Raw genomic sequence first — 16,524 nt, forward strand, 5'->3', positions numbered from 1 at the left:
ATTTTAATAATTATTTTCATTAGAGGAATTTTAATTATATTTTCTTATTTTATTAGATTAATCAATAAAATAAAAAAAAAAAAAAACAATACTTATAAAATTTTAATTTTAAATTCATTTATTTTATTAACTATAATTTTCCAAATTTATAAAATAAAAATTATTCTTAAACATTTAAATTTTAATTTTTACAAAAATAATAAATTCAAAATTATTAAAAATCTATATTATAAACCAAATTACTTAATTTTATTAATAATTATTATTTTCTTAATTTTAATATTATTTATTATAACAAAAATCTGTTATATTAAAAATAAAAACTTACGAACAAAAAAATGAAAAAAATAATTTCTATAATTTATAAAACTCATATATTAAATTTACCATTATCATTTATTAATTTACCTACACCAATCAACATTAATTATATATGAAATTTTTGTTCAATTCTAGGAATATTTTTAATAATTCAAATTATTTCAGGATTATTCTTATCTATACATTATTGCCCTAATATTAACATTGCTTTTTATAGAATTTCTAATATTATAAAAGATATATACTCAGGATGATTAATTCGTTTAATTCATATAAATGGAGCTTCATTTTATTTTTTAATTATATATTTTCATATTGCACGAAATTTATTCTATTACTCATTTAAATTAATTCAAGTATGATCAATTGGTGTATCAATCTTATTTTTATCAATAGCAACAGCCTTTTTAGGTTATGTTTTACCATGAGGACAAATATCATTTTGAGGTACTATAGTAATTACAAATCTAATTTCAGCAATTCCATATATTGGTCAATTTACTGTTGAATGAATTTGAGGAGGATTTTCAATTAATAACGATACATTAAATCGATTTTATTCATTTCATTTTATTTTACCATTTATTATTCTATTAATAGTATTTATACATTTAATAATTTTACATATTACAGGTTCTTCAAATCCTATTCATTCAAAAATAAATATTTACAAAATCAATTTCCATCCATATTTTACTATTAAAGATTTAATCACCATTATTTTTACATTAGCAATATTTATATTAATTAATTTACAATTACCTTTCATATTAAGAGATCCTGATAATTTTAAAATAGCAAATCCTATAATTACACCAATTCATATTAAACCTGAATGATATTTCTTATTTGCATATTCAATTTTATTATTATTATATAATTATATTATTTATATCTATTTTTAATTTATATATTATTCCTCTTATTAATTCTAATAAATTAAAAAATAATAAATTCTACTTCATTAATAAATTTATATATTGATGATTTATTAATATCTTCATTATACTAACTTGATTAGGAGGACAAATAATTGAATATCCTTATACTAATTTAAATATATTATTCACTTTCATATATTTTATATATATGTAGTATCGTGGACAAAAGGCCTAAGATATCTGCCGAATCGTAAACAATGTCGCGAGAGCCGCGGCATCGTCGGGTACATCAATGTGTCGTCGATCCTTTTTAAGTGGATAGTTTCGTGGAAAGGGCCCGCGTGACCCTGGCCACGGGCGTTTCGGGACACGTGTCTCGAACGGCGGGAAAAGACAAAGAGACGTTAAAGTCAGTATTAGTTGAGAAGCCGGAGAGAACGGATGCAAAAGGTGTGCAGAGTGTGAATTGAGAAGCGAGAGCGAGCGAGTGTAGAAGCCGAAGAGTGTGAATCGGGAAGTCGAAAGCCGCGTCTGAAAATAAGACGTACGACAGCATTGTAATTATTTCGTTGCTTCGAATATTATTAATTAAATCAAAACATCATTACTTGTCCTTTCCTCTAAGACCCATTAAGATACTACATAATTTTGGGGGCTCGAGCCGGGATCTAGAGCGCTAAGTGACAAGTGAAAGTGATATTTCGGAACGATGAGTGACTACAATGCAGGAGAAGCAGATTTGACTGACGAGCAGGTGGCTCAGATGCGAATACCTGAGTTAAAAGACGAGCTGAGAAAACGACGGCTGAGATTAGCGGGCAGAAAGCGCGAGCTGGTAGCGCGATTGCTGGCTGCGGTACGCTTAGAGCGGGAACACGGTGCACGAGAAGAAGACGACGACGACGATGATGTTTTAGAAGACGACGATGACGATGAGATGGGCGTGATTGGGGACCGTTTAGACGGCAACGGTCCAGGGAATCACGATCTCAGTAGTCAAGACGGCGGAGTTTGGGTGACTCCAGTGGTAAGACGACGAAGGCAAGACGAGCCTAAGTGCACGGTGTTAACGTTTGAAGACGTAAAAGACTCGTTAGGAAAATTCAGCGGAGATGACCTACCGAATGTGAGCCAATGGATAAGGGATTTCGAGAAAATGGCGGAAGTGTGTGGCTGGTCGGACATCCACATGGTGGTTTTCGCCAGGAAGCTTCTCACAGGCTCTGCTCAAGCTTTCGCACGCCAAGAACGATGCACGAAGTCCTGGGCGAAGTTTAAAAAGGCGTTGGTAGATGAATTCCCAGACATAGTGAGTGACCGGGAGGTACATCAAGAATTAGCACATAGAACGAAAAGAACAGACGAGAGTCTGCTTCAGTATATGTATAATATGCGTGAGATTGCGGGACAAGGAAGAGTCGATACACAGTCGGTAATCGACTATATTATCCAGGGTATTCCCGATGAGGTCGCGAATAAAGCCATACTATACGGGGCCAGGAATATGCAGCAGCTGAAGGAACGCTTCAAGCGGTATGAAGCGATGAAAAGTGAGATGAGGGCGAAAACAAAATTTGGGGAATGCAAGGACGATGAAGCGGAACGATCAGCAATACGGAAGCAGTCGAGGCAAACGAGCAGTGATCCCAAAAGGTGCTTCAATTGCGGCGGTGACGATCACTTAAGTGTTACGTGTCCAAAGAAAGAGAAAGGTGTGAAGTGCTTTAGCTGCAACGAATTTGGACATGTTGCGGCGAAGTGTACTGCACGACCAAACGAGACTTACGTCATCTCGAGGCCCGAGAAGAAGGAGTACGTGAAAGAAGTGTCGATAGATGACTGTAAGATTACATCGTTAGTAGATACGGGTAGTGATCTCACGTTCATACGATCAGACGAGTATGCGAGGTTAGGATCACCACCGCTAGGAAATTGTAAACTTAAGTTTGATGGTTTGGGTTCCGCTGACAATGAGACCTCGGGTGAATTTACGAAGGTAATGACGGCCTAACTCTAATCTTAACGCCAACCCGACATATATATATATATAGATGTTAAATAATTTAATTATTATTATTAAAGATTAATTAATAAATTTTAAATTTATAAATATATTTTTAAAGGTTAATATGTTGAAGGTTAATTAATTAAGTTAATAGAAAATTTTATTTCTATAATATGATTTCAAATCATAAACTTATTCAAGTTCATTAACTAATTTTTTAAAATTAAATCTCATATATTATTTATATAAAATGATAAAATTATATATGTAGTATCTTAATGGGTCTTAGAGGAAAGGACAAGTAATGATGTTTTGATTTAATTAATAATATTCGAAGCAACGAAATAATTACAATGCTGTCGTACGTCTTATTTTCAGACGCGGCTTTCGACTTCCCGATTCACACTCTTCGGCTTCTACACTCGCTCGCTCTCGCTTCTCAATTCACACTCTGCACACCTTTTGCATCCGTTCTCTCCGGCTTCTCAACTAATACTGACTTTAACGTCTCTTTGTCTTTTCCCGCCGTTCGAGACACGTGTCCCGAAACGCCCGTGGCCAGGGTCACGCGAGCCCTTTCCACGAAACTATCCACTTAAAAAGGATCGACGACACATTGATGTACCCGACGATGCCGCGGCTCTCGCGACATTGTTTACGATTCGGCAGATATCTTAGGCCTTTTGTCCACGATACTACATATATATAAAATATATGAAAGTGAATAATATATTTAAATTAGTATAAGGATATTCAATTATTTGTCCTCCTAATCAAGTTAGTATAATGAAGATATTAATAAATCATCAATATATAAATTTATTAATGAAGTAGAATTTATTATTTTTTAATTTATTAGAATTAATAAGAGGAATAATATATAAATTAAAAATAGATATAAATAATATAATTATATAATAATAATAAAATTGAATATGCAAATAAGAAATATCATTCAGGTTTAATATGAATTGGTGTAATTATAGGATTTGCTATTTTAAAATTATCAGGATCTCTTAATATGAAAGGTAATTGTAAATTAATTAATATAAATATTGCTAATGTAAAAATAATGGTGATTAAATCTTTAATAGTAAAATATGGATGGAAATTGATTTTGTAAATATTTATTTTTGAATGAATAGGATTTGAAGAACCTGTAATATGTAAAATTATTAAATGTATAAATACTATTAATAGAATAATAAATGGTAAAATAAAATGAAATGAATAAAATCGATTTAATGTATCGTTATTAATTGAAAATCCTCCTCAAATTCATTCAACAGTAAATTGACCAATATATGGAATTGCTGAAATTAGATTTGTAATTACTATAGTACCTCAAAATGATATTTGTCCTCATGGTAAAACATAACCTAAAAAGGCTGTTGCTATTGATAAAAATAAGATTGATACACCAATTGATCATACTTGAATTAATTTAAATGAGTAATAGAATAAATTTCGTGCAATATGAAAATATATAATTAAAAAATAAAATGAAGCTCCATTTATATGAATTAAACGAATTAATCATCCTGAGTATATATCTTTTATAATATTAGAAATTCTATAAAAAGCAATGTTAATATTAGGGCAATAATGTATAGATAAGAATAATCCTGAAATAATTTGAATTATTAAAAATATTCCTAGAATTGAACAAAAATTTCATATATAATTAATGTTGATTGGTGTAGGTAAATTAATAAATGATAATGGTAAATTTAATATATGAGTTTTATAAATTATAGAAATTATTTTTTTCATTTTTTTGTTCGTAAGTTTTTATTTTTAATATAACAGATTTTTGTTATAATAAATAATATTAAAATTAAGAAAATAATAATTATTAATAAAATTAAGTAATTTGGTTTATAATATAGATTTTTAATAATTTTGAATTTATTATTTTTGTAAAAATTAAAATTTAAATGTTTAAGAATAATTTTTATTTTATAAATTTGGAAAATTATAGTTAATAAAATAAATGAATTTAAAATTAAAATTTTATAAGTATTGTTTTTTTTTTTTTTTTATTTTATTGATTAATCTAATAAAATAAGAAAATATAATTAAAATTCCTCTAATGAAAATAATTATTAAAATGTATAAATTTATTGAAAAAATTTGTTTTAAAATTAAAGTATTAAATGTTATATAAATAATATATAAAATTAAATAAATTAATTGTTTTAAAGGTGAATTGAAGATATTTATATAAAAATAATAAATAATTAATATTAAATTAATATTTAAATTTATGTATATAATAAGATTAAGAATTAATAAAGTTTTCATTTTTATTTTTATTTAGATTTTGTTATATTAATATTATAATTAAATTTTTAATTTACAAAATTAATGTTTTTATTAAACTATAAAACATTTATATTTAATTAACAAAAAATAGTTTAATTAAAATAATAATTTTGGGGATTATTGATATTTAAAAAAAAAAAAATTTTTTTGAAATTTAATATTATTTATATATATATATATATATATATATATATATATATATATATGTCGGAGATGAAAGAACGCCGGAGCTCCTCCTTGGATTCGCGGGAATACCGCAACTCTGTAACTTGGATTAAACGAATGCCGCTCCGATTGTTCGAGATTTATGATCATGAGCTTGGGCTCGAGGCGACAATCAGTCGCCGAACGTAGCCGCGGTCAAAGGGATGAACGTTTTATCTAACAAAGGCACAGAGTAACTCTATACCTCTCCTTAAAAGAAATAGTCGTAGCGATACGTGGCAGTAAATACTTCAATAGTTTCTATCCCGCGGCCCGCCACACGCAGATTTTGTCCTTCGGGTAAGATGATCGCCGGGTGTCGGCATGCCTTTGTGGCGTATGTTTAGCTAACGTAAGGACCCGCTATAGATCTTAAGATTTAGTCAAGCGAAGTCCGTCAAATAGACTTTGTTGCAACTACGGGAAGATAGGAGAAACCTATCCTCCACGAGCGTTGCCCCCCGTCAACAACCTCCCCTCAAGGGCGGCCAGCATCTCTTTCAAAACGCCGATATGGAGATCGACCAATTAGCAACAGCGCTAATTTCCCTCTCCTTTGGAAAGAAAGCTTTCTTTGACGAATCCGAGGATCTCATATCCTTAGACCCACCCAATATAGTTTTCCTCGACGACATCGTCGAGACGGAGATTCATTCTTTCGTACGATCTCATCGACGAATGACAGTGCCACCTTACAACCAGCGAATACATCTCATCTAGTTAATAAAGAGTTAGACTTGAACTGTGCGAGAACATACGTTTACCATCCCGTGACCGCGGATTCGTTTCGAACCTAAGGTCATCATCACTAGTGCGTAATCTTGTTAATAAGCCCGTGCTAATAAACTCTCCATTGTATCACGGCAATGGCTAATTCCAACGAAAATTCATTAAACGCCCATCCCCATAATCCTGACTTTAATCCGACATATATATATATATATATATATATATATATATATATATATATATATATATATATATATAATATTGAATTTATTTTAGATTATTTAATTTTTAATATAGTGTTTTTAATATTAATTGTTGTATTAAATTATAGAATTTATTTTTTAAGATTTTTAATTGGAATTGAATATTTAATTGCAATAATTTTATTTTATTTATTATCAATAGATTATAGTGGATTTTTCTATTTAATTTATTTAATTTATTCTGTATGTGAAAGAGTATTAGGATTATCATTATTAGTAAGAATGAATTATGAATATGGTCATCAAAAAATTAATTTTGTGAATTTAATATAATGAATGAAGTTTTAATTTTATTAGTTGTAATATTTTTGATAAATTATATTAATTTTTATATTTTGAGAAATTTAATATTTTTAATAAGATTTAATATTTTTTATAAGATTATATTTTTTAAAAAATATTAGATGAATTAAGTGAATTAATATTGTTGGAGGTTTAAGAAATAATAATTATTCTAATTATTTAATTTTAATAATAATTTGAGTATTTGGAATAATTTTTTTAAATTTAAATGAAATAAGAAAAAGTTGTTTAATATTAAATTTAATTTTATTTTTTTTAATATTATTAAATTTTATAGCTATAGATTTATTAGTATTTTACTTTATATATGAATCTAGATAGATTACTATTAATTTTTTATATGGTAATAGAATGAGGATATAGAGAGGATCGAATTTTAGCCGCATTTTATTTAATATTTTATACTTTAGTATTTTCTTTACCAATATTATATTTAATTTTTAAAATATTAGAAAGAAGAGGTAGAATAATTTTTTTTTTATTAGAGATTAAGAAATTTAAATTTGATTATTTTAATTTTATTTATTTATTAATATCTTTTTTAATTGAAATTCCAATATATATATATATATATATATTTCATGGATGATTAATTAAGGCACATGTAGAAGCTTCTTTTTTTAGATCAATAATTTTGGCTTCAGTAATATTAAAATTAGGAAGATATGGAATATTACGATTAATTTTAATTTTTAAGAATAAATTTATTAATTTATCTTATTATTTAATAATAATTAATTTATTTGGAATATTAATTTTAAGAATAATATGTTTATTTCAATTTGATATAAAATTAATTATTGCTTTATCTTCAGTGATTCATATAGGAATTATATCTATAGGAATATCAAGGGGTTTAAAAATTGGTTTATTAGGAGGATTATTAATAATAATTTCTCATGGATTAGTTTCTTCAGGTTTATTTTATTTAGTTAATGAAGTTTATAAACAAACTAATAGACGAATTATTTTTGTAAATAAAGGATTAATTAATTTAATACCTTCAATATCAATAATATGATTTATAATATGTGTATATAATTCAGGAGCTCCAATTTCTTTAAATATAGTAAGTGAAATTTTTTTTATTAATAAGATTAATTATATGATATAAGTATTTATTTATATTTTTATTTTTTTTATTGTTTATTTAGATTTATATATTCAATTTATTTATATAGATTTATTCAGTTTGGAAAAATTTATAATTTTAATATTAATTTAATAAATAGAAGTTTATTAAATTATTCAACTTTAATTTTACATTTATTACCATTAAATTTATTTATCTTTAATTTATTTTTTTATTTAAATAGTTTAATTAAAAATATTGAATTGTGATTTCAATGATATATAAATATAAAATATTTTAAATTATTTTAAAAATAGTTGTTTTTGGAATTATATTAATTATAATAAGTTTAATTTTTATATTTTTTGGATTTTATATTTTATTTATAAATAAATTATTTGTTTATGAATGGATAATTTATAATTTAAATTCGATAAAAATGAATTTAATTGTAGTAATTAGGTTTAAATTATTAATATTTATATTTTTAGTTATATTAATTTGTTCAATAATTTTATTATATAGAGTAAGATATATAGATTTAAATAATAAATATTTAATTAAACGTTTTTATTATTTAATAATATTATTTTTATTATCAATAATTTTTTTAATTTTAAGGCCTAATATATTAACTTTATTGTTAGGATGGGATGGATTAGGATTAATTTCTTATTGTTTATGTTGAAAATAACAACGTGAGTTCTCGCTCGCCATCTATATGCTGACGGTTAGTTAGAAAAGAAGTAACTAGAAGTTGTTCCTAGACACGGTCGATAAACCTGATCGATAGTTTTAGGACCCCTCTTGCCTTTTTTTCTTTCATTCGTTTGTGACCCTTCTAAGTGTGTGCAATAAAGGTTTTTCTGCTTCGAGAAGTGTGGATGTATTATCTATATAACATAATAATAACTAACGCGATCCTACCTCTAAAACATAAAATAACAACAGGTTATGGGCCCAGGTTCGATAATTAGTTATTATTTTTATTGAAAATATTTTAAATAGTGAGAATATTAGGGAGCGCAGAAGATAACCTAAAAAAAAAAAAGGAGGGAGCACGTGGTCGATGATTCAGTGTTGAATATCGTAAAGACGCCTTATCAAAAAAAAAAAAAAATTGCTTGAGTTATAATACAATAATTAGAAGAACATAAAAATGTCGAGCGGAATGAGTTCTAATATTGAAAAACTAAACAGAGAAAATTACGACACGTGGAAAATGCAAATGAAAGCAATACTCGTTAAGGATGACTTATGGGAATATGTGGATGGTACAATAAGTAAACCCCAAGCAGCGGATGAAGCCTCTCTATGGAATAAAAGGGATGGTAAAGCCCAAGCTGATATTATTCTTGCCGTGAGCTCGAGTGAGCTATGTCACGTGAAGCATTGCAAAACTTCACACGAAATATGGAATAAATTAAAGGAGGTTTACGAATCCAAAGGGCCCGCAAGGAAGGCCACGCTCCTGAAACAATTATTGTTCGCGAGAATGTCCGGTAATGAAAATATGTCCGATCATTTAAACAATTTTTTCAGCCACGTGGATAAGCTAAAGGAAATGGACATTGAAATCGCTGATGATCTGCTGTCAATCCTATTGTTATACAGCGTCCCGAACACGTATGAAAACTTTAGATGTGCGATCGAATCGCGGGATCAATTGCCTACTCCAGATGTACTCAGGACAAAGCTATTAGAAGAAGCTAATTCCCGTCGCAATTCGAATGCTGCGAGCGATCACCAGGAAACCCTACAAGTGGAAGATTCAAACAAATACAAAAGGTATGACAAAAATAAAAATTTCTTAAATAAGAATGGACTTACTAAAGCTAATAAGGCAAAACACATTGAATGTTTTTATTGTCACAAACGTGGACATAAGGCGAATCAATGTTTGAAGAAGAAAAGCGACGATCATAAAGCTCAACTAGCGCAAGTCCCTGAAATACCCAACACTGAACAATGCCTACATATTTCCAACATTCAGGACGAAGATAATCAGGGTAATAGTATTATTACTGATATCTCGTTGAATACAAATATGGAATTACCGAAGGAATGGTGCATTGACAGTGGTGCGACGTCACACATGTGCTGCGACATAAACTGTTTTGAATCCATAGAGCCAATCAAAAATCAAAGGGTAAGATTAGCGAATGACAAATTAGCACAAATCAAAGGTAAAGGTACTGCAATACTATTTAGTTACAAAAAAATTAAACTTGAAAAATTCCGATTGGAAAATGCATTGTACGTACCAGAATTAAAGGCAAATTTGATCTCGGTATCAAAAGTTACAGCGAAAGGAAAAAGAATCATGTTCACAAATACGACGGCCACAATACTTGGGGAGAAGGATGAGATCATTACCACCGCAAGTCGCAAAAGGGATTTGTATATTATAGATACAAAACCTGAATATGTTGGTATGGTGTGTGAAAACAAAAATACACTTATGGACTGGCACTACAAATATGGACACTTGAACGAATCTGACCTGTGGAAATTAATAAATAAGAATATAGTAAATGGTCTACCTGACATAAGACGGAGTAAAATGAATGCTTGCGAAATATGTCTGAAAGGCAAACAGGCAGCAATCCCAATACCAAAGAGGTCCGAACCAAGAAAATTGGAAATATTGGAACTGATACATTCTGACGTATGTGGTCCCATAAAACAAGCATCTGTAGGCGGAGCAAGGTATTTTGCCACCTTTATAGATGACACTTCAAGGCTAGTACATGTGTATATCCTCAAGACAAAGGATGAGGTTAAGAGCGCATTCTTGAAATTTAAAGCCTTAGTTGAAAGACAAACAGGAAAAAGGATAAAAGCCCTCAGGACTGACAATGGTTTAGAATATCTAGGAAAGGAGTTCACAAATGAATTGGAAAACTGTGGTATTCGCAGGGAATTTACAACTCCCCATACACCTCAGCAAAATGGAGTGGCTGAGCGAATGAACAGGACACTCGTGGAGATGGCACGATGTATGTTGATACAGTCAAACTTACCTATTCATTTTTGGGCGGAAGCTGTTAACACAGCATCATATATTAGAAATAGATGCCCAACAGTTCATGGTAAAACACCATATGAAATTTGGCACAAAAGAAAACCAAATGTGAATCATCTAAAAATTTTTGGCACTGAAGCTTATGCACTAAATAAGCGGCCCGATAAAGGTAAGTTTGAAGCAAGATCAACAAAATGCATTTTTGTTGGATACGCCGACGAAGCAAAAGCATTCAGATTATGGAATCCAAATAAAAGAAAGATTATAATAAGTAGAGATGTTTCCTTCCTAAAAAATATTGAATGCCACAATGATGAAACTGAAAATGAACATGAACAATTCAAATATGAATTGATAAACCAAAAACTTGACGAGGAAACCGCAGAAGAGATTCAAGAGCAAGAACACGATGATGATGAAAACATGGATCAAAATGAAAATAGTGGCCAAGATGGATCTGTGGTTAAGAGGGGGCGAGGAAGACCAACCATAATACGTACAGGAAACGTAGGCAGGCCAAGAAAAATTTACCAAACAGTCCCAATAGATCAGGAAATGGTGCAATTAGTCAATGATAATTTGACCGAGTCAGTGGATGAATTGTTATCTGGACCCCATGCCGAAAAATGGAAGGAAGCCATGAAAACAGAATATGACGGCTTGATTAAGAATGATGTTTGGGAATTGGTAAAGTGCCCAGCGAATAGATCTCCAATTGGATCAAAATGGATCTTAAAGACCAAATACAAGGAAAATGGAGAGGTTGAGCGCAGAAAGGCTACATTAGTAGCGAGAGGTTTTGCTCAAAAACCGGGCATAGAATACAACGAAACCTTCGCTCCCGTGGCTCGATTGACTTCCATTAGAGTCATTATGGCTTTAGCTGCCAAATTGAAATTGGACTTATATCAATTGGATATAACCATGGCGTACACTTACGGCGACTTAAAGGAAGACATTTACATGCAACAAGCCAAGTATTTCGAGGTATCGGGCAAGGAAGATCATGTATATCACTTGAAGAAGTCATTATATGGACTGAAGCAATCGGGTAAACAATGGTTTGATAAATTGAATGGCTTCTTGAAAGAACTCAACCTTAGACAAATGGAAGAAGATCCTTGTGTTTACTCAAAAAGAGATGGAGATAAAATCCTCATACTGGCAGTTTATGTGGATGACTTGATAGTAGTAACTAACAACTATAAGTTGTTTAATCATTTAAAAGAGAACTTAATAAAAAGGTTCGAAATGAGAGACCTTGGAAAGTTGAATTTTTGTTTGGGTCTGCAATTCTACCAAAATAACGAAACCAAAGAGGTTAGGGTAAGTCAAGAGAAATACATTAAAGATATGGTGAAGAAATTCGGTCTAGGAGATGCTAAAATTGCACTTACTCCGTTAGAAGCGAAAATAAACCTTTCTTTTATTTGGATTCCATAATCTGAATGCTTTTGCTTCGTCGGCGTATCCAACAAAAATGCATTTTGTTGATCTTGCTTCAAACTTACCTTTATCGGGCCGCTTATTTAGTGCATAAGCTTCAGTGCCAAAAATTTTTAGATGATTCACATTTGGTTTTCTTTTGTGCCAAATTTCATATGGTGTTTTACCATGAACTGTTGGGCATCTATTTCTAATATATGATGCTGTGTTAACAGCTTCCGCCCAAAAATGAATAGGTAAGTTTGACTGTATCAACATACATCGTGCCATCTCCACGAGTGTCCTGTTCATTCGCTCAGCCACTCCATTTTGCTGAGGTGTATGGGGAGTTGTAAATTCCCTGCGAATACCACAGTTTTCCAATTCATTTGTGAACTCCTTTCCTAGATATTCTAAACCATTGTCAGTCCTGAGGGCTTTTATCCTTTTTCCTGTTTGTCTTTCAACTAAGGCTTTAAATTTCAAGAATGCGCTCTTAACCTCATCCTTTGTCTTGAGGATATACACATGTACTAGCCTTGAAGTGTCATCTATAAAGGTGGCAAAATACCTTGCTCCGCCTACAGATGCTTGTTTTATGGGACCACATACGTCAGAATGTATCAGTTCCAATATTTCCAATTTTCTTGGTTCGGACCTCTTTGGTATTGGGATTGCTGCCTGTTTGCCTTTCAGACATATTTCGCAAGCATTCATTTTACTCCGTCTTATGTCAGGTAGACCATTTACTATATTCTTATTTATTAATTTCCACAGGTCAGATTCGTTCAAGTGTCCATATTTGTAGTGCCAGTCCATAAGTGTATTTTTGTTTTCACACACCATACCAACATATTCAGGTTTTGTATCTATAATATACAAATCCCTTTTGCGACTTGCGGTGGTAATGATCTCATCCTTCTCCCCAAGTATTGTGGCCGTCGTATTTGTGAACATGATTCTTTTTCCTTTCGCTGTAACTTTTGATACCGAGATCAAATTTGCCTTTAATTCTGGTACGTACAATGCATTTTCCAATCGGAATTTTTCAAGTTTAATTTTTTTGTAACTAAATAGTATTGCAGTACCTTTACCTTTGATTTGTGCTAATTTGTCATTCGCTAATCTTACCCTTTGATTTTTGATTGGCTCTATGGATTCAAAACAGTTTATGTCGCAGCACATGTGTGACGTCGCACCACTGTCAATGCACCATTCCTTCGGTAATTCCATATTTGTATTCAACGAGATATCAGTAATAATACTATTACCCTGATTATCTTCGTCCTGAATGTTGGAAATATGTAGGCATTGTTCAGTGTTGGGTATTTCAGGGACTTGCGCTAGTTGAGCTTTATGATCGTCGCTTTTCTTCTTCAAACATTGATTCGCCTTATGTCCACGTTTGTGACAATAAAAACATTCAATGTGTTTTGCCTTATTAGCTTTAGTAAGTCCATTCTTATTTAAGAAATTTTTATTTTTGTCATACCTTTTGTATTTGTTTGAATCTTCCACTTGTAGGGTTTCCTGGTGATCGCTCGCAGCATTCGAATTGCGACGGGAATTAGCTTCTTCTAATAGCTTTGTCCTGAGTACATCTGGAGTAGGCAATTGATCCCGCGATTCGATCGCACATCTAAAGTTTTCATACGTGTTCGGGACGCTGTATAACAATAGGATTGACAGCAGATCATCAGCGATTTCAATGTCCATTTCCTTTAGCTTATCCACGTGGCTGAAAAAATTGTTTAAATGATCGGACATATTTTCATTACCGGACATTCTCGCGAACAATAATTGTTTCAGGAGCGTGGCCTTCCTTGCGGGCCCTTTGGATTCGTAAACCTCCTTTAATTTATTCCATATTTCGTGTGAAGTTTTGCAATGCTTCACGTGACATAGCTCACTCGAGCTCACGGCAAGAATAATATCAGCTTGGGCTTTACCATCCCTTTTATTCCATAGAGAGGCTTCATCCGCTGCTTGGGGTTTACTTATTGTACCATCCACATATTCCCATAAGTCATCCTTAACGAGTATTGCTTTCATTTGCATTTTCCACGTGTCGTAATTTTCTCTGTTTAGTTTTTCAATATTAGAACTCATTCCGCTCGACATTTTTATGTTCTTCTAATTATTGTATTATAACTCAAGCAATTTTTTTTTTTTTTTGATAAGGCGTCTTTACGATATTCAACACTGAATCATCGACCACGTGCTCCCTCCTTTTTTTTTTTTAGGTTATCTTCTGCGCTCCCTAATATTCTCACTATTTAAAATATTTTCAATAAAAATAATAACTAATTATCGAACCTGGGCCCATAACCTGTTGTTATTTTATGTTTTAGAGGTAGGATCGCGTTAGTTATTATTATGTTATATAGATAATACATCCACACTTCTCGAAGCAGAAAAACCTTTATTGCACACACTTAGAAGGGTCACAAACGAATGAAAGAAAAAAAGGCAAGAGGGGTCCTAAAACTATCGATCAGGTTTATCGACCGTGTCTAGGAACAACTTCTAGTTACTTCTTTTCTAACTAACCGTCAGCATATAGATGGCGAGCGAGAACTCACGTTGTTATTTTCAACATAAACAATAAGAAATTAATCCTAATCCATCCCATCCTAACAATAAAGTTAATATATTAGGCCTTAAAATTAAAAAAATTATTGATAATAAAAATAATATTATTAAATAATAAAAACGTTTAATTAAATATTTATTATTTAAATCTATATATCTTACTCTATATAATAAAATTATTGAACAAATTAATATAACTAAAAATATAAATATTAATAATTTAAACCTAATTACTACAATTAAATTCATTTTTATCGAATTTAAATTATAAATTATCCATTCATAAACAAATAATTTATTTATAAATAAAATATAAAATCCAAAAAATATAAAAATTAAACTTATTATAATTAATATAATTCCAAAAACAACTATTTTTAAAATAATTTAAAATATTTTATATTTATATATCATTGAAATCACAATTCAATATTTTTAATTAAACTATTTAAATAAAAAAATAAATTAAAGATAAATAAATTTAATGGTAATAAATGTAAAATTAAAGTTGAATAATTTAATAAACTTCTATTTATTAAATTAATATTAAAATTATAAATTTTTCCAAACTGAATAAATCTATATAAATAAATTGAATATATAAATCTAAATAAACAATAAAAAAAATAAAAATATAAATAAATACTTATATCATATAATTAATCTTATTAATAAAAAAAATTTCACTTACTATATTTAAAGAAATTGGAGCTCCTGAATTATATACACATATTATAAATCATATTATTGATATTGAAGGTATTAAATTAATTAATCCTTTATTTACAAAAATAATTCGTCTATTAGTTTGTTTATAAACTTCATTAACTAAATAAAATAAACCTGAAGAAACTAATCCATGAGAAATTATTATTAATAATCCTCCTAATAAACCAATTTTTAAACCCCTTGATATTCCTATAGATATAATTCCTATATGAATCACTGAAGATGAAGCAATAATTAATTTTATATCAAATTGAAATAAACATATTATTCTTAAAATTAATATTCCAAATAAATTAATTATTATTAAATAATAAGATAAATTAATAAATTTATTCTTAAAAATTAAAATTAATCGTAATATTCCATATCTTCCTAATTTTAATATTACTGAAGCCAAAATTATTGATCTAAAAAAAGAAGCTTCTACATGTGCCTTAATTAATCATCCATGAAATATATATATATATATATATATATATATTGGAATTTCAATTAAAAAAGATATTAATAAATAAATAAAATTAAAATAATCAAATTTAAATTTCTTAATCTCTAATAAAAAAAAAAAAAATTATTCTACCTCTTCTTTCTAATATTTTAAAAATTAAATATAATATTGGTAAAGAAAATACTAAAGTATAAAATATTAA

This window comes from Bombus affinis, chromosome 7 (genome assembly GCF_024516045.1).
Source record: "Bombus affinis isolate iyBomAffi1 chromosome 7, iyBomAffi1.2, whole genome shotgun sequence".
In the NCBI taxonomy this organism is placed as follows: Eukaryota; Metazoa; Arthropoda; class Insecta; order Hymenoptera; family Apidae; genus Bombus; species Bombus affinis.